Source organism: Protopterus annectens, chromosome 1.part0 (genome assembly GCF_019279795.1).
Source record: "Protopterus annectens isolate FY-2018-M chromosome 1.part0, PAN1.0, whole genome shotgun sequence".
Lineage (NCBI taxonomy): Eukaryota > Metazoa > Chordata > Ceratodontiformes > Protopteridae > Protopterus > Protopterus annectens.
In genome coordinates, this window is record NC_056725.1 from 739,849,781 (window position 1) to 739,868,201 (window position 18,421).

Genomic DNA, 18,421 nt, shown 5'->3' on the forward strand with positions numbered 1-18,421 from the left:
AATACCATATCACTTTAGGTATTTTTATAATTTATTAAAGTCTTTTTAGTTCCATTTTTCATGTCAGATGTGTGTCTGTAGTCTCTCACACATATCAACTGTCAGGGTGGCAATTACAGTTTATGAGTTAGTATGTTAAATAGTTTGTTTATTTTATTTTTCGTTAGTGTCGGTCTTTTTATTTTGCTGAAAGTTTTTAAATTTGTGGTCAGGTTTGGAGTTGTCAGTGGTGTCTTGGATTCATTGTAAGAGTCAATGTCTAGCAATAATTTATAATTCCACCTTTTTATTTGGACAGTTAACACATTTTACTATTAGAATTCATTTGTTGTTTATTTTTATTGTGGTTGAATTTTTATGGATTTCTTCAAAAGATAATAGTGTATATACATTTCAGTTGGGAATGATTCATGTATTTTAATTTATTTTTGAGGTTTTAAGGTTTACAGATAAATAGAACCTCCTTCAGGCCACATCTTCTTTCTCCAGAAGGGCCTTACCAGTCAGTCCTGGAGTCAATTTGTAGATGTCCTTTTAGTTATCTAGAGTATGTTTAAAGGAAGACAGCGAGTTCCACTCCGAACAAGCAGGAGAAGCATATTCCAGAGGTTTGGGAGGAACTGGTTTATAATCGTGTTCCTCAACCATGTTTTATTTATCTGTTGGTGAAGATTTAGGTCCCTCTCTCTAATACTGGTGGAGCTATTGGTCTTGCAGACATGGGGAGGTCCAGGTTAACCAGGTCTCTAAGTTTACAGTAGGAGAGACAGAGATCTTTCCTCTCAAAAGTTTGTAAGACACTGAATAAAGGTATAGAGCTTACAGCTTTCACTGACAACTCATGGACTTTAGGCCTGTGATCTTTCTGATTAGGAAGCCTTGGGTTTTTCTAATTGTTTGATATGTTTAATGAGATGCATCCCGAAGGGGATGTTGTACTCAGTAATTTGTCTGATCAATCCTGAGTTTAAGGGAGTAATTACCTCTTTAGATCTTGATAATATTCCTATGTTTTCTCTACATTTTGTTCTTCTCTGGCTCTTCCTGCTCTGTTTGCCCTTCGGGCTCACTCCTCTCCCCTACCCTGCCCCCAATTCTCACCTGCCCCCACTAGTCCTAAACTTATACCACCCTAACCACTCCCCTGCTTAATTGGCCACTCCTACTAAACACTTTCATCCTATCACAACCCATCCCCTACACACCCATCCCCCCATTCCCAATTCTCCTACACTCAAACTCCTCTATCACCACACCCATATTTCTCTTAAGTTTACCTATTACCATAGCCACCATATATCCACCAAGTCCCTCCTCATCTCCAAAACTGAAACATTTGTACTACCTCATACCCCCACTCATAATACTTTATCTCCTCACTGCCTATGAATTCCACTACCCGCCTAATTCTCAACACTCTACATCAAGTACAACCATCTACATCCAAACACACACCCCTCCCTCAATAGAACCCCACCTCCACACCTACAGCACTATTCCAAAACCTCTCCATCCTATACTACCTACATACTTAAACACAAGGACTAAGAACTATTACCAACTCCTACTAAAGTTCACCAAACTCATAAAGAGTTTACCTAACCTCATAGCCGACGGTGACATCCATCCTAACCCTGGCCCAAGCTCACCAACTACCACTAACCCCATAGATAGAACACCAGCCAACATAGGAAGCTCACATAATGCCCCTAAATCATTTCTAGTCTGTCACCTAAATATCAGAAGTATAAATAATAAACTCCACTACCTGCATGCCCTCCTAGATATGCACTCACCTGATGTATTCTGCCTTACAGAAACCTGGCTTAAACCCAATATCCCTGACAATGAAATATTACCCCCCAACTACAGTATAATAAGACTTGACCGTAAAAGGTAGAAAAGGAGATGGAGCACCCATCCTATATAAATCCTCTCTTGAGTTATCTACAGTTAGCAGCCCACTTGACCTAATAACTACCAACACCGAAACAATAATCTCAAGAATTCAACTTAACAAAAATAAATCTATAAACATAGTATGTAGTTATATTCCTCCAGGCAATAACATAAACACCCTAGAAAGCACCCTCCAATGGTTATCCTCCACCCACCCCCAAGAAACAATCATACTTGGGGACTTCAACATCGACTGGACAACTTGTTCAGCACACTTCCCTACCACCCATATTAACTTACATGGTTTCTCCCAAACTATTACTACCCCACCAGAATCAACAAACTTAACAAAAAGGAAAGCAACATAGACTTGATCTTAATAAATAACAAACCTCAGCTTTACAAAGCAGGCACCCTCCCTGAGGACATGAGTGACCACCTCCTAACCTACATAATTAGGAAAAGGGATGACATGCCCCACCAAACCACCTTTAAAACCCTCAGGTACACAAAGAACTTTAACCTAAATAGTTTCCAAGCTGATCTAAGCTTATGCAGAAGGGCCAATCTTAAAACACTTACCCTTGACCAGGCAGTTTCAGAATTCAACACTACATTCCTAGCCATCTCAGATAGGTATGCTCCCACACGTAGAATCAGAACCAAAAACAAAATAGCACCATGGCTAACCAATACTACTAGACAAAAACTTACTACTAGAAATAGAGCATGGACCTCATGGAGAGCCACCAAATCCCCACAAGCCCACATAACATTCAAACAGATAAGAAATGAAGCTAAAATATGTATTGTGTTAGACAAGCAAAACTACTATTTCAATTTACAGCAAAAGCACCAAAATCAGCCTCAAAGATTCTGGTCAGGTCTGAATAAGCTGCTCCACCCAGGTAAATCATCGACCCCCACCCCCTCATCTACCTTACAACTACCCCCTGAATTGGTAGCAAATGCCTTTAACACTTTTTTCACTGAAACCGTCAAGTCCCTAGCCAATAATCAATCTCCCTCCTCTTCTCCTACAATCTTGCCTACTCATATGAACTCCCCACCCTTATAATTTGAGCCTATCCCCACAGACTATATCAAATCTTTACTTAAGAAATTAAAACCTACCACCCTTGCAGCCGACCTACTTCCCGCAGAATTCCTACAAAAGGCCGCTAATGTAATAGCTTACCCTATCTCCATCTTAATCAATCATACTATCCAAGAATCCTACATCCCCCCCCATTTGGAAAATTGCTCACATTATTCCATTTCATAAAGGAAGTAACTCCACGGAACTCTCTAATTACAGACCTATCGCCATACTATCTCCCTTAGCCAAAATAATGGAGAAATGCATACAGAAGCAGCTATTAGCCCACCTTTCTCACAATTCTATCCTAGCCTCAACCCAGCATGGTTTCAGACCAGCCCACAGTACAACCACTGCCATTCCCTCCTTCTCTCACACAATAAATCACAACTGTAATCAAAACCTGCTCTCCTCTGCCTCTTCCTCGATCTATCAAAAGCATTCGACATGGTAAATCACAACTTACTCTTAGACTCTCTCAAATCACTGTCCATAGATAACACACTCTTACCTGAATGGCCGACAACAAGCTGTCTTGTGGAAAGATAATCTATCTCCCCTTCTACCTGTCACCCTTGGAGTACCCCAAGGTTCTATTCTGGGTCCCCTTCTTTTCCCTATATTCATCAATGATCTGCCCAAAGTTATACCACAGACAACTTCCATACAGTACGCAGATGATTCTACGCTAATTTGCACTGCCTCTACTCCCACAGAATTACAATCCCTAACCCACACCACCTTCAACAAAGTAGAGAACTGGCTTAATAATCGTCTTCTCGTATTGAACCCAAACAGAGCCAAACTACTACTTTTCTCCCCCACATGTAAGCTAACACCACCAATAATAACAGTCTATTCTAACAATGGCACCATAATTTCTCCTGAACCAAACACTAAACTACTAGTTATAATCATTGATAACAATCTGAATTATAATGCCCATATAGAAAAACCATAAAAACAGTAAATAAAAAAATAGGCTCCATGTATAGGATAAAGAAATTTCTAACCCCAACTTCCAGAACCACCATAGCTATCACACATCTTCTGTCTTCTCTTCTCTATGCCTCACCCATCCTCACTAATCTATCTAAATCAAATCTCAACAAAATCACCAGCTGCTATAACAACATAGCAAGATTTGCCACAGGCTCCACATAGAGAACCCACCATTGTCATAATCTTCACAAATTAGGCTGGCTAGAACTGCCCAATCAAATATATTATAACCAACTCATAGTTATTCATAAAATCCTCTACCAACCTACCAGTACCCCAATTCTAACTACAATTATTACCCCCTATAACAACCTAACATCCCTCCGCTCATCCAGCAGAATGCTAGTACAAACAACCAAAGCCAACAACTCAGCCGGAGATTCATTATTCTCCAACTCTGCTGAAAACAATGGAACTCCCTTCCTGCTGAACTAACCACAAACAGCTCCTTGCCTCAATTCAAAATATCTCTAAAGACACACAAGCACAGAGTCTGGCTGTGCCCATGTCTAAACCCCGACTAACCCATACAATAATGAGACTGAGGTAGACAAAAAATTAGTCGTGCTCATATCTAAACCCCGACTAACCCAAAACACACCAAGAAACTATTAAACCAAACTTAGCTCACAAATGTGATTACCCTCTTCTCCCACTATAACTTACTATTCTGGCCACACTAAATCAATTCCTTCCAACCTAAACTACCTTCTTTTGTTCATCTTCCTTACTTTCTAACTGAAAATGCTTATCTTATAGACACACCTCTCTTAAAAGAATGTTCTCCTGTATATTTACTGCATCAGCAACAATGCTTTTTTATTTCCTATCTATATGTAACCTTTACATGATTTTTGTCTTTGACCTATTGTTAACTTTCTAGAGATCTTTGTAACCTGCCTTTTTTAAATAGTTACTAAACTTTCGTAAATAGATTTTATTGTTAAATCTTAGATATCTTTGTAACCCATACTTTTAATTGTTCCTAAATTTTTTGTAATGTGGAGCTTTTCTCCCTGGGCCTCCGCTGAAGATGGATATGTATCCAGTCGGACTTTCCTGGTTAACAAATGTAAAATAAAAATAAAATAATAAATAAATGACATCTATTTGTGCTAAATAAAAGGATTTTATGACAAATGCTGTCACATGATGGTCAAAAGACAGGAAATTGTCAACACATGCTACATGATTCCTGACTACATTTTTTGTTTTGTAGTGGTGTATTGTCTCTACAGTATGATAAGAGAAGGGGATTGCCTACATAAAAATGATGATAATACTCTTTTTAGTATTTAGTATGAGGCCAGTTTTAGTACATTAAGAGGTTTCTAGGGCGAGTTCATTCTATAATATTTAGGTGTGGAAGGATGACTGAATAAAAAGCTGCAATTTACAGTTCTCTACAAACTTTGATAGCCAGAGGTTTTGGTTGTTGGATATGAGAAATAAATGTTGAATAGCTGAAGTCCCATCTTATCTTTAGGAGATGTGCATGTCACATTTAACTTTGACCTAGTTTGATTAAGGTTAGAAATTTCAGGTATTTAGACTATGAAACATTGCATTTGACTTCTGTGCAGTGATATCAATATTTAAATTCTAATGCAATGAGTTAGTAAAATAGAAAAAAGACAGAATATATGTGTGCACAAAGTAACCCAGCATTACAACACTCTGCATGTGTATGCATTTCATTCCAATGATGGTTGCAATTGCAATTAAAGGAAATATCTGAAAAGAAAGGTGTAGGGCATAGCATACAAACCACACTGATTTATACAATCAGTCACTCATATACCATCAATCGCCCGTCCATTATCAAGAGCTTCAATTCAGAAATGCTACAGCTGAAAATATACAGAACATAAAACAAATATCACACATTATTAAGATAAATACTCCTTAATAAAAGATTACAGGAGTATCCTACCATGTATACCAGCATTGTTGTCACTCCCCTCTCAGATGGCCAAACTGATGATTTATATCCCTGAAGATAATGAAATAATCTGTTGGGCAGTATCATAAGAGTGAACAATAACTCATTTTAATATGTGACAGTTCAAACCGATAAAACATTACATACTAAAAAAACAGCATATGATGCATTTTTCGTTCAAATGCAAGATATGAACTCCTATTAAATACAAATTTAGAGATGTAAATACATACATTTTTGCAATTTCAAACCAGTCATGTAATAAAATAACTTTTTTTTATTGTATTTACCTTTCAGGAGATACAGTATATATATACTTAAGTACAGTCCCTAAGCAACATTTCTTGTGCAAAACAGTTACAAATGTAATTATTCCTTATATGATGCCTTGTGACATCACTGAATTGGCATCAGCAAGCAGTCAGACATGACTTTTGTTAACAATAATATAAGTAGCTGTTCTGAAATAAAAACATAATTTAAAAGTAAGAAGATTTGTGTGATGAACAGTGACAGTAGAATATGCACTCTACAGCATAGACCACACATATCACTGCACGTATCAGTTATACTGTTTGTGTTTTTTACAAAAAAAGGAAACACTAACCTGAATGTCAACATTCATAGCACTGGACCAGATGTCACATCTCTACCTGCGCAGAGATGTGCTGTGTATATGCCTACTGCATGCAGTCCCTTACTACTGGCACTGGCTGTTCATCATTACTCATAGTAGGGCTGGAACTGGGAGCAGTAATGACAGCATGGGTCACTTCACCACCAGGCTAATGCATGATCATGCTGTGCAGAATGTAACATGCAGTTAAGATCCTGCAAACAGAAGCTGAGTCATGCTGAAGGGCACCACAGACTCATCATGGCATCTGAATTGGCTTTTCAACATGCCAAATGCTCTCTCCATGACAATACAAGTCTGGGGCAGGGATGTTTTAAAATTATCTTTCACAGCTCCACTTGGATTTCTCACTGGTGTCATGAGTCATGGCTCCAGTGGATACCCTGCAGCACCCTAAAAAGAAGAAAAAAAAAGAGAAAGGGGAGAGACAAAGCAAAGAAAAAGTGGATTAGTATTAAGAAATACATTTTATTATGAACAACTAGTTAAATGATAAAAAAGGGGAAAAAAAAGAAACAAAATTCCACTTACTGACAAAATGACCACTGGGCATCCTACCATGTGCTAGATGGAGCTTGTGTGCCAGATATGGGCATCATGTCCACTGGCAGGATGCTGGTCAGATACACAGGTAAAGAACCCCCATGCATCAGATACTACCTGGCAATTAATGGAATAGTAGCCCTTCCTATTGTGATAATGCTCCCCCATAGACCAGGTGGGACCATTATTAAAACATGGGTACAATCTATCACACTGAGCACCTTGAGAGAAACATGCCAGCCCATAAAAGGCACACACAATCTGAGCTTGGTCTTGCGTTAACCTTGGGAAACAGATATAGTGATCCACACATGCCAAGGGTATGTCTAGGAATCATTGATGTGGTTTCAGGGCCTGGTAGAGACTGTTTATGAGAGTTCCTTGGAGAGGCATTGAGGTCTATATCTATCTCTCCTCTGGGGGGTACAAGATTTGCTATTCTGGTTTGCTTCTAACATTGACTCACCCATAATCCTAGGCCCCACAGCATCTGATTCACTCCAACTAAGTCCACTAGATCAGGAGATTTTTTGTGGCCCTCCAGACCGGGATGAATTTTGGCTCACAGCCTTCCTCTTCCTCCCCTTTGTCTGTGTCAATCATCGGTATGCGTTTTCTCCTCTTTCACTGTCAACCCACAGAACTATTCTTGTTTTGTCAAGGTTTTACATTTTGTGTCATAATATGTGCCTTACTTCTTCTATAACTCTCTCTTCAACACAGTTTTCCATTTTTTCTTCCTTAATTTCACTTATTAAAAAAAATTAGAAAAATGGAGGGTCCATCTCCAATAAAAACATAGTATGCACCCTCTTCCACCTCCTCCTTGACACCCCTTTTAAAATTTTCCTTTTGTGTTTCTCCTTGCATGCTCTCTCCGGTGTTGCCAATCATCCTTGAAACAGTTTGGGCAAGCTGCTAGCCAGTTACTCTATACCCAGCCCAGCACAGGATCTCTAGAGATTCATGCCTGCTGTCTATAGATGAAAATATACAACAGCTTTCAAGAGTATACATGGATACAAATTTTTCTGCACATAACTACATTCATATCTTTCCAGTTTATGCTGATTAAGATATGCAGACATGTACTGGGCACTTTGCCACAATGCCAATAAATTCAAATTCACTGAATCCTTGCTCATTTGAATATAGGAATAGCAGCATGAGTCACATGTTCCCGTATGCATCTGTGAGGCATGGGACTATGAAGCTCACCCAAAGAGGAAGCGTAAAAAGTCTGGGTCTAGAGTTAAGTAATGAGATGTAGAGCAGAATTGGCATCCACAGAAAATAAGCTTGTAAACAAGATTACAGAAGTTAATGGCAATAGCTCCATGCACTCTACTGTTCATGGTTCTAGCATACCTCACAGATCCAACCCTTTTGTGCAAAATTTGCAACCACTGCAGTGCATATTGTTTTAACAAAAGCTATATCCAAAGGCTGCAAAGTTTCTATTTCAATATTGCAGACTCCTTAATAACTGGATTACAAATACAAAGTGGCAGTAGATAGGCTGTGTCATTTGATTTTTAAGTAATGCTTTCTTGCCACTGAGAAAAGGAGTATCTCAGTGCCAGCAAGTCTATCCAGTCAAAGGATGTGAATAAAGCTGCAGGAAAAAATAAAGTACAAAATAATACACATGTGCACCATAAAGACAAAGAAGTACTTGAGTATCTGCTCTTTGAAGAGGATGAAAAAGTTTGCTATTTCTACAAATCCCTTTGAAAATGTTAGCCAGCACTGTCTTATGGTAATGATCGTAACCAAGTGTTGTATAAGGAAACCTTAACAATGGCTTAGTAGCCAAAGTGTCAGATTAACTATGCATACTGATTAATTTACATGAAACTAGAGTAGTCTAATCATTATTTATGTAAAGAAGTTTATATCTAAATTATTGGGCTTCCTTCTCTATTAATTGGTTAACAACTTACTTGCTATTACCACATAAGCTTCTTGAGAAATGAAATGCCATTTTCCATTACAGCTCTTGAGAAGTCAATAGCACAAGGGAAACAGATAAATGATGAAACAAGATAAATTGCATTAACAGCTTGCAGGAATGCACATTTTAACTTTATGTCTCATTTGCCCTTTTAATGAGATAACACTCGCTCACTCCATTTAAGGGTAAGCCTGCAAATAAAATACTTCACGTCTTAGCTATGGGCCTCTTATCTGATAAAACAACTTCCTTAGAGTTCAAAAGAATTTGGCATGGTAGTTCATACTCTGAACTGCAATCACATTCTGAAGCAAACGATGTCTTGGCTTCATCTAATTTTCTGACATAAGTTTTTAACTTATCTATTTTTCCAGATACTTCCTCAGCTATTTTTGTCACTTTACACGTTTGCTTTCAACTCAGGAACTTTGCAAAACAACTCTGTCTGCCCCTGGCATGCTATTTTTGCCTACCTTCCACCATGTAATAGATGGAAGTACCACAGAATTTGAAACAATTTCAAATAAAGACATATTGCAACTGACTGATTCCAAACTCAACTAGTTTAGTGCTATTATCCAAGAAATCTTCTCTCAAAGGATGAAGCCAGCTTTCCTAGCAGGATCTGTGCCTTTTTCAGTGAGACCCATGAATGCCTGAAAATGTTGTGTACTGAAACATTTAAGTATTCTGTATGGCTTTTGTGAGACATCTGGCTAAACACAGAAGATTTAACTTCAAGAAATATGCGCATCTGATTGCAAATGAGTAATAAAAGAAAAATATACTTAGCAAAATCTTCATTATTTCAAGAGAGTGTGTGTGTGTGTGTGTGTGTGTGTGTGTGTGTGTGTGTGTGTGTGTGTGTGTGTGTGTTTGTGTATGTGCTGTCTACGTTTGTCACTGCATTTGTGAGAATGAGGCATGCTTCTTTTCATATATATTTGATTATTAATAACTTTCCAGAGTGATTATAATTACTACTTTAATTATACTGTGCTTAAATGAACAGCCAATATATTAGATACATTAATGTTTTCTAGGCAAAGCCAGAATACATTATAATGCTGAATGTGCATGTAATAAATATATTTTCCTGCATTGCCTATGTAATGTAACCTTATCTAATATACTTTATTTCTTCTTGACAGAAAATTATTAATCTTATCTGGCAAAGACTAATTTCTGAAGTTTGAAAACAATTCTCAGTATTTTACAGAAGAAAGAAAAATTCAGCAATGTATAACTCAAAAATACAGGACTATTAAAGATATTTGCATTTCATTAACACAGTTACAAATGCCTTCTCTCTCTACCTATCCTCCTACTTATCCCATTATATCCATTATCATTTCTAAAACCCAAGCACAGATCTCAACTGTTTATCCCTTGTAATGTAAAACTTTGAAAAACACAGGATGAGCAGCAAAAAAATATTAGGTTATATAACAAAAAATATTGACTAAACATGATCTGACTTGATATACTGCAGGAGGGAGCAAAGTGTGGGATCTCTGTAGGACTATCTTACTATATCACTAGCCAATGCAACAAATCATGCATTGTCCAATATGGTGCAGTACAAGTGAACAAAACTGGCTGTACAGACCAGGCCTGAATTATGGAGCAATACTTAAAATAAGTGCCAATGAGTAAGAGGTAACACCTGAAAATGAAAGCCAAAAGTACTTGTGGGAAGCAAACAGCTACATGTATCATATGTGGGAGAATAGTGCAAAGGATAGCACGCTTAGGCACAAGTGGGTGAAAACAGGTCAAAGAAGGCATCATAGCTGTCCAGACACACAGTGTAATACATGTTCAGCAGTGTAGTCCTACAGTCATTACATGTGTCACACCTCATTGTAGGAATCATAATGGAGAACTGTAAAAAGAGGAAGAATCAATGTATGGCATGGATAGACTACAAAAAAGCATTTGACAGCATCCCACATTCATTGATAAAATAGTGCTTAAAACGTATAACATACACCCAACACTGATAGATTACATTACAGCAACAATGAAACAGTGACAAACCACTTTGGAGTTAAGCCATGATAAAGGACAAATAATTGCTATTCCAGGGTAAAAATTCAAAGGGGGATATTCCAGGGTGACTCTTTGTCACCGCTGCTCCTTTGTCTTGCCCTTAACCCATTAAGCTGTCTACTTAACAGATGTTACAATTTGGCTCCCAGAAAACAACTAAGTGAAAAGACTTCTCATTGTCTTTTTGTGGATGATTTAAAACTGTATAGTTCATCGTCCAAGGAACTGAAAGCACAACTACAAGTGGTCAACATTTTCTCAGATGATGTAAGAACGTCATTTGGTCTTCATAAGTTTGCAAAAGTAACTTTTAAAGCAGGAAAGCTGCGGCACCAAGAAAACATCAGCCTAGGACAGGAATGTAATATAAAAGAACTTGAGAAAGAGGGAGTGTATAAATATTTGGGAAATGATGAAGGATCAATAAAACATGAACAAATACAAATAAAACTTTATAATGAATATTTTAGAAGACTACAATTAGTACTGAAAACAGCTCTGACATCTAGGAATAAAGTCCAAGCTATAAACCAAATTGCCCTTCCAGTCCGAACTTACAGTTTTGGAGTGACTGGCCCCAAAAGGCATTGGATCAGTTGGACAGGAAAACAAGAAAAATGCTTCATGCTTCTCAAAGTCTATAGAAATCGCTGTATACCAAGATTATATATTATCCATTCTGAAGGAGGTATTGACCTCCTCAAAACTGATTACATCTATATATCTGCAATTGTATGACTGCATACATATCTGCTGAGCTCAAATGTTCCAAACATAGTGAAAGTTTAAAAACATGAGGAGAATAAGTTTAAGATGATGCCCCTGCTTAGTTTAGTAGAGGCATATCAGTGTCAAGCAGGAATGAAAATCAAACCAGAAGTAGATAAAAATCAGGCAGCAATTGAATGTGCAAAAAACTAAAAGGAAAAAAATATATAAAGTGAAGGACCAGATGAGAAGGCAATAAATGTAGAAAATCTATAAATATAGCTGTAAGTATAGAAAACTTCTGGAAGAACCTCATGTTGATCAGGATCAAATGCAGGAATAGTTAAGGAGAGGTGAATTCAAATCAAGAAATGAAAGGTTAATATTGGCAGCCCAAGACAGTCGGCTATGTATGCATTGGTTTACAAAGTCCATTGAACATGTGAGAGAAACAGACAAATCTAGGTTTTATAAAACAGAATTGGAAACAGTCGCTCACCTCGTTGCTAGTTGTGACATAGTAATGGCAGAAGGACTGTATACTGAAAGGCATAATAATGGAGCGAGACTGTTGCATTGGGGATTATACAAACATTATGGTACTGAAGTGGCTGAAAAACACTGGAAGCATGAGCCACACAGCATCATAGACAATGATGAAGTCTACATCACATGGGATCATCCATTACCAACAGTTCAAAAGACAGATGCTAGAAAACCAGATATAATGGTCCATGAAAAGAAGACAAAAGTAGCACTGATCATTAAAATCACCACTCTCAGTGACTGCAGCATCTTGTATAAGACACAAGGTCATAAAATTTCAGGATTTGCAGGCAGAAATGAGAGCATTGTGGAAGAAAGACAAAACACATTGTGGGTGCTGTGCAGAGCACTTCTGGCTAACATCAAAGATTGAAACAATACTAATTTCTGATTACAGTGCATTGTGTACAGAGAGACACAGTCATAAAATATCAGGATTTGCAGACAGAAATGAGAGCAATGTTGAAGAAGGATACCCAGACAGTTCCAACAATAGCAGGAGCAATGGGTCTAATTAAAAGAATCTATAGTCATACTTAGATATGCTATGAATACATGTAACTCCATATGAATAGCAGTAGAAGTCAGTTCTGGGCACATTGTGGATGCTGTGAAGAGCACTTTTGGTTAACATCAAAGACTAATACTAATTTCAGACAATACTAATTTTATGAATTTTAAATATACCCAGACATAGGAATGAGGTCCATTCCCGTCATGATATTAGAAACTCAAAAGACTTTGAGAAATTAAGAAGGGAGACAGCATCAGTCAGATTTGTTATAGTTTTATAAATGAATAACGGCAGAAGTGGACAGTGGGAGACTAGTGGATGTAAAGACCTTTGAGATACTTGTAACCAGTGGGGTACACAAGAGGGGAGTCTGAGGCCAGTATTTGTGAAAAAGATCACTGATAGGAATCAGAATATGATTATTCAGACCTGGACAGATGTGGATAACTGCAGAGAGACATAGAGCTAATATGAAAAGAATTAAACTTACCTTGGGGGAGTAGACATAATATGGTTGGCAACTGAATTCCAACACAGGTAGGTTCAAATTTAGGCAGTCTACTTACCATAACATCACATTTTCTTTACCAGAAGAGCGACAGCTTAATTAGCACTTTTGCCCCCTAAAAATGTCTGCCATGACCACTTAGTGACTTCTTGACAGACTGTATTGCCATGGCCTAGAACTGGTTTAGCCATACATAGATACCAGCCTGGACAGCACTGATGCACAGAGCATACAATGTCTGAAATGAGCAAATATTAGAATCAGTTTTGGCTGCACTTGTATCACCTTCCCTATTCCAGCAACTTGAAGCTCTCTGACAAAAAAACTAAGTACATGTTCTACCACTAACCTTGTTTTGTTTGGGGCAATCAGCTTAAAATCAGCCTCCTGAGAAGTTCTGAAATAGCCTGCATCACTGAGAGCAACAGTACCATGATTTGGGTAGACTACACCTGGAGATGCCTAAGTGATTGTCTCTGAAGAGATAGAGCACCTCCCTGAGACTCGTTAACCTGTGCTGAGACTGTGCAATGCTGGAGGTGATTAAATAAAAGGGTGTGGAACTCTAATTTTATGTTAAATTCATGCACTTATTGCAGTGTCAGTGAAGTTTTCAGTCAATTAGGAAGGAATTTCTTAACTTTATTATTGGAATTAGACAGCTACAAGCCTAATACCTCACCAGTCATTAATTAATAAATATGTTTGTTAACACAGATGTCTTTTAAATGTGTTATTGGACAAATATATAGCCTTGGATGCAGTTAACAGGAAAGACATTTGAAACTGCATTATACTGGCCAAAGATTTCCACCAGAAATATACAAATGGAGGCTTGCTTGACAAGTGATGTGCTCACTGATTTCCTTCTAATAAAATATCTCTGGTTTTATGTAAGTTCTCAAAATTTCATTACCAGGCAAAATAATCATAGTATTATAAGGCAAATGTGAATATCTTTTATTTTTTTTGTAATGCCTAGGACTTTTTCCTTTGAGTGGGGTCCCAGAGGAAATTATCTCCTTGAAAGATGGAGAGAAAAAAAAATGTAAAAAGTACACATAAATAAAGTATTTATTTTTAAGTGTATATTTTCTTCTTAGAGCTTCTTTTTTTATCTTTCTCCTCAAAAGGACTGGCAAGCAAAGAGAGAAAGAAGCAGACAGAGATACTTGAAAACTACCTGAGTAGATGAAATAACCACCTGCTTTAGCTGTTTGCATACCACCATGGTGAGCAGATATCTTGCTGCAGGGTCTCTAGACCATCCTGCAGTGTGTCACCAGAACAATCTAGGCAACAGAAGTGAGCCTTCAACATTCTGAACACACTCCTGACATTGTTAGGGGTCTTTGACAGTGCAGAGCTTTATGTCATCAAAGCCACACTTGTGTCGTGAACTATGGCTCCAGGGTCTAGTTGGCATAATCAGAAATATGCCCCTGTGGAAATCACCCCACACAAATCACTAGTATAGGTCAGATGTATGTCACATGTGGGAGTCATGGGAACTGCCTGAATGATACAAAGAAACATTACCAATAATACCCTGTGTATTGCACATCACCAGGAAGATAGAGTAGAAACCCTTCCAGCCGACATACAGATAACCATATGAATCAGGTGGGCCTTGATAGCAATGTGAGTGCAGTCAATGATCCCTAGAGTCTCAAGGAAATGTACTATTTCATAAAATAAAGGCCAGCTGTGTTTCTCCTCTTTGCTGTCTGTGGGAACCACGTACACTCCTCTATATACTGCAGCATGACTTCACGGAAATGGTATAGTATTCATGATGCAAATATCTATGAATCTCGCATTGTGTCCCCTAATGGCCTCTGGTAGGTCACCACAGGTCCATAGGTCCACACATCCCATAAGATTCCATGTGTGGACTGCAGATATGTATGCACTCTTGTATGTTGTCATTGTCCACATGATACATACATACATATATTTCAAGCATGGGCATTAATGCCATTCTAGCATGCCAATATATCAGAACAGTTGTTCCCATAATAAGTGTTCTGGCTGTTCTTAAAAATATCTAAACTAGTGCTTTCTTTAATGGAATTTGGCAGTCTGTTCCACGCTTCACCTACTCTGTCAGAGAACCAGTTAGTGCACTTCTCATTCCAATAGAACCTTCTACATGGGCTGTCTGATGATTCTCTACTACTTTTTGATAACCCTAAGCATTCCCTGAGATAGTTGTCTCTAAATGTCCTATATACCTGGATACGGTTTCCACTTAAATATCTATATGAGACACTACACAAGTTCAGATATTTTAGTCTGTCATAATAACTTAAATTTTCACATCCATGGATACCCTTGGTATATTTCCACAGTGCTCTTTCCAGTTTACTCATGCTTGTTTTCTTATAAGGTTTCCATACCTTTATTCCATACTCAAGTTTGCATCTAATGTAAATAACAAACAATGACTTCATTTCTGATTTCCTACATTTTATAAATCTTTTTATACAACCTACTATAACTGTCATTAACCAAGTGGTTGATATGATTAGAAAAAACTCAAAGCTGGATTAGCCCACATACTCAGGCCCTTAAATGAGTCTACAGTTTCAATCAGTGTGTGCTGTATTAAATATTCAACTTTCATTTTATGTTTCCCAAATCTCATATGCTTAGTTTGTGATTTATTTATCAGCGTATTATTCTGCTGTGCCCACATGGTTAATTTAGTCAAGTTCTTTTGCAGATATGCCCCATTTGTCACACATGTAATCAGGTTACCCAGTTTCAAGTCATTTGCATACAGACTGTAGAACACCTCAGATGGAAAAGATAGATCTGAAATATACACTCTAAAGAAGCAGGGGCCTAGGACAGAGTCCTGTGGGAGACCATGGCTGTAAACTCAAATTTTACCCGTCCAGTTGTTGTATACTTGCCATGAGCTATTTGGAAGCCATTCAGCTAGCCACCTTATCAACAGTGTATCAATATCAAGTTGTTCTAATTACTTAATGTCAAATTCTGAAGTTAAATTTATATAAATTACATCACAGCATAATTTTTCATTCATAGCTGTAATTATATTGTTATAGAGCATCCTGTTACAGGTGGTAGTAGATCAATTTTCAACAATTGCATGCTGATATATGGTTTCAAATCCCAGCTCTTCCATTTCAACCAATAACTTATCTAATGTTACCTTCTCCATTATTTTTCCACAACATGAATGTAAACTTAGGGTCTGTATGACTGACTCTAGGTTTGCTCTACTCCCCTTTCCCTTAAAGACTGGTTTAACAAGTGCCAAGTGCATATTTCCAATCTTGAGAAATCTCCCCTTATTTATATGACCTAACAAATAATAGATATACTGGTGCTGCCAGTTCTTTCTGAAGTGTCCTCAGGTCATTATTGCTAATTCTGTCTTCTCTCTGTGTTTTTTTTATTCAGTTTACAAAGCTCCTTTTCAATCTAATCTGCTCTGATTTCAGTATTTTAGGTTACCTACATATTACTAGAACAATTTATCACCCCCATTGTGCAGCCAATTGCTTTACATAAGATTTTATAAATATAACTATAAACTGTTTTTCTGAGAATAAACTTTAGAATCTGTACACAGTTTATCAATTTGTATGTAACTCCTTCCACATCTTATACATGTATAAAAGGGGTTTCCTATTATCCTCAATATCTTTATATAAATGTTCTTCAGATTTTTCTTGTTCTTGCATCACACTATCCCCAGGATTCAGCACACTCTGCATGGTGTGCAGGAATAGTGGAAGAGCTGCTGTATGCAATATGGCCAACAAGCGATCCTGGAACGAGCTCCTGGGACATGCACGAGTGGTCCTACACTATTCCTGCACGGACACAGCTCCTGTATGCTAATTGCCCCATTTGCAGGTAAAAAACATGCAAATTATGTGAATTAGTGATCCAGGAAGCAGGCAGGCATCTGTGCAGGAATAGTGTAACCTGCAGAAATGTATTCGGCTACCAACCAAATACATTTCTGCAAATTACAAAACGGAGGCATGACAGCTCCAAAGAAATCATGTATTCAATGTAGTAGGCACACCAATGGCCAAGTATATGGCCATTGGCATGGTAAATAGTTGCAAAATTAAAAAATAAACTTTTTTTTTTTGCCCAGTTTCAGTCGTTTAAGTGTAGGGCAGCTGTGCGCAAATGGAATCGGCCCAAAAATAACAAAAAAAAGTTGGAAATAAGCTTTTAAACCAAAATCAGCATTCTGACATAATAGTCAATGACATGCAGAAGACAACAAAACCATGGAATAATGGTTGCTAAGGGGGAAGGCTGAGTGTCTGTCTTGTAACCACGCATTAGCAGTCAGTTTTATGCAAATGACGGGATTCATACTGAATCACAGATTTCCCCTCAGTGTTAGCTAGCACCCAACCGTGTAAGTGCAGCAGCACCATGGAGTAAGCCTAAGAGGTAGATGACCTCATAAGGGGGAGTGTCATGCATGTTGTAAGCTTATTGGAGCTCTGTGGCCCATGTTTGCCCTTAGCTAAGCACAGCAAAGGAGGGGGGGGTGTCTGAGGCTGCCTAGCAGTGTTTACATTGCCTAAATGTGTTTACGCACCGTGCACCAGGTTTTAAACAAAAACAAAAAAAAACAGGAAATAGCAGCTCTGTTCACATCTGAGCACTGGGTATGCGCAGCACACCTCAGGGCTTAAATGGGAAGGCAATGAGAATGGAAACTAGAAGTAAGAAGGCAATCAAAGAGAACTAGCATAGCTGGCAAGTGAAATGTATCAGAGTCAACCAATTACACAGGCAGCGGCCCAGCCCAGCACACTGCTATAAACTATGAAAACACATTTCACTCTGTTTTTTTCCCACAAACTCTACACCACCAGTGTACACAGACTGGGAAATTTTACCCGACAAAACGAACAAAATGATAGGGGCTGCTGTCACTCTCAAGCATCAATTTGTGGAAGAGGCTGAGGGTGGTGAAGATGAGAATGCTGATGACAAACCCACAGTGAGGAGA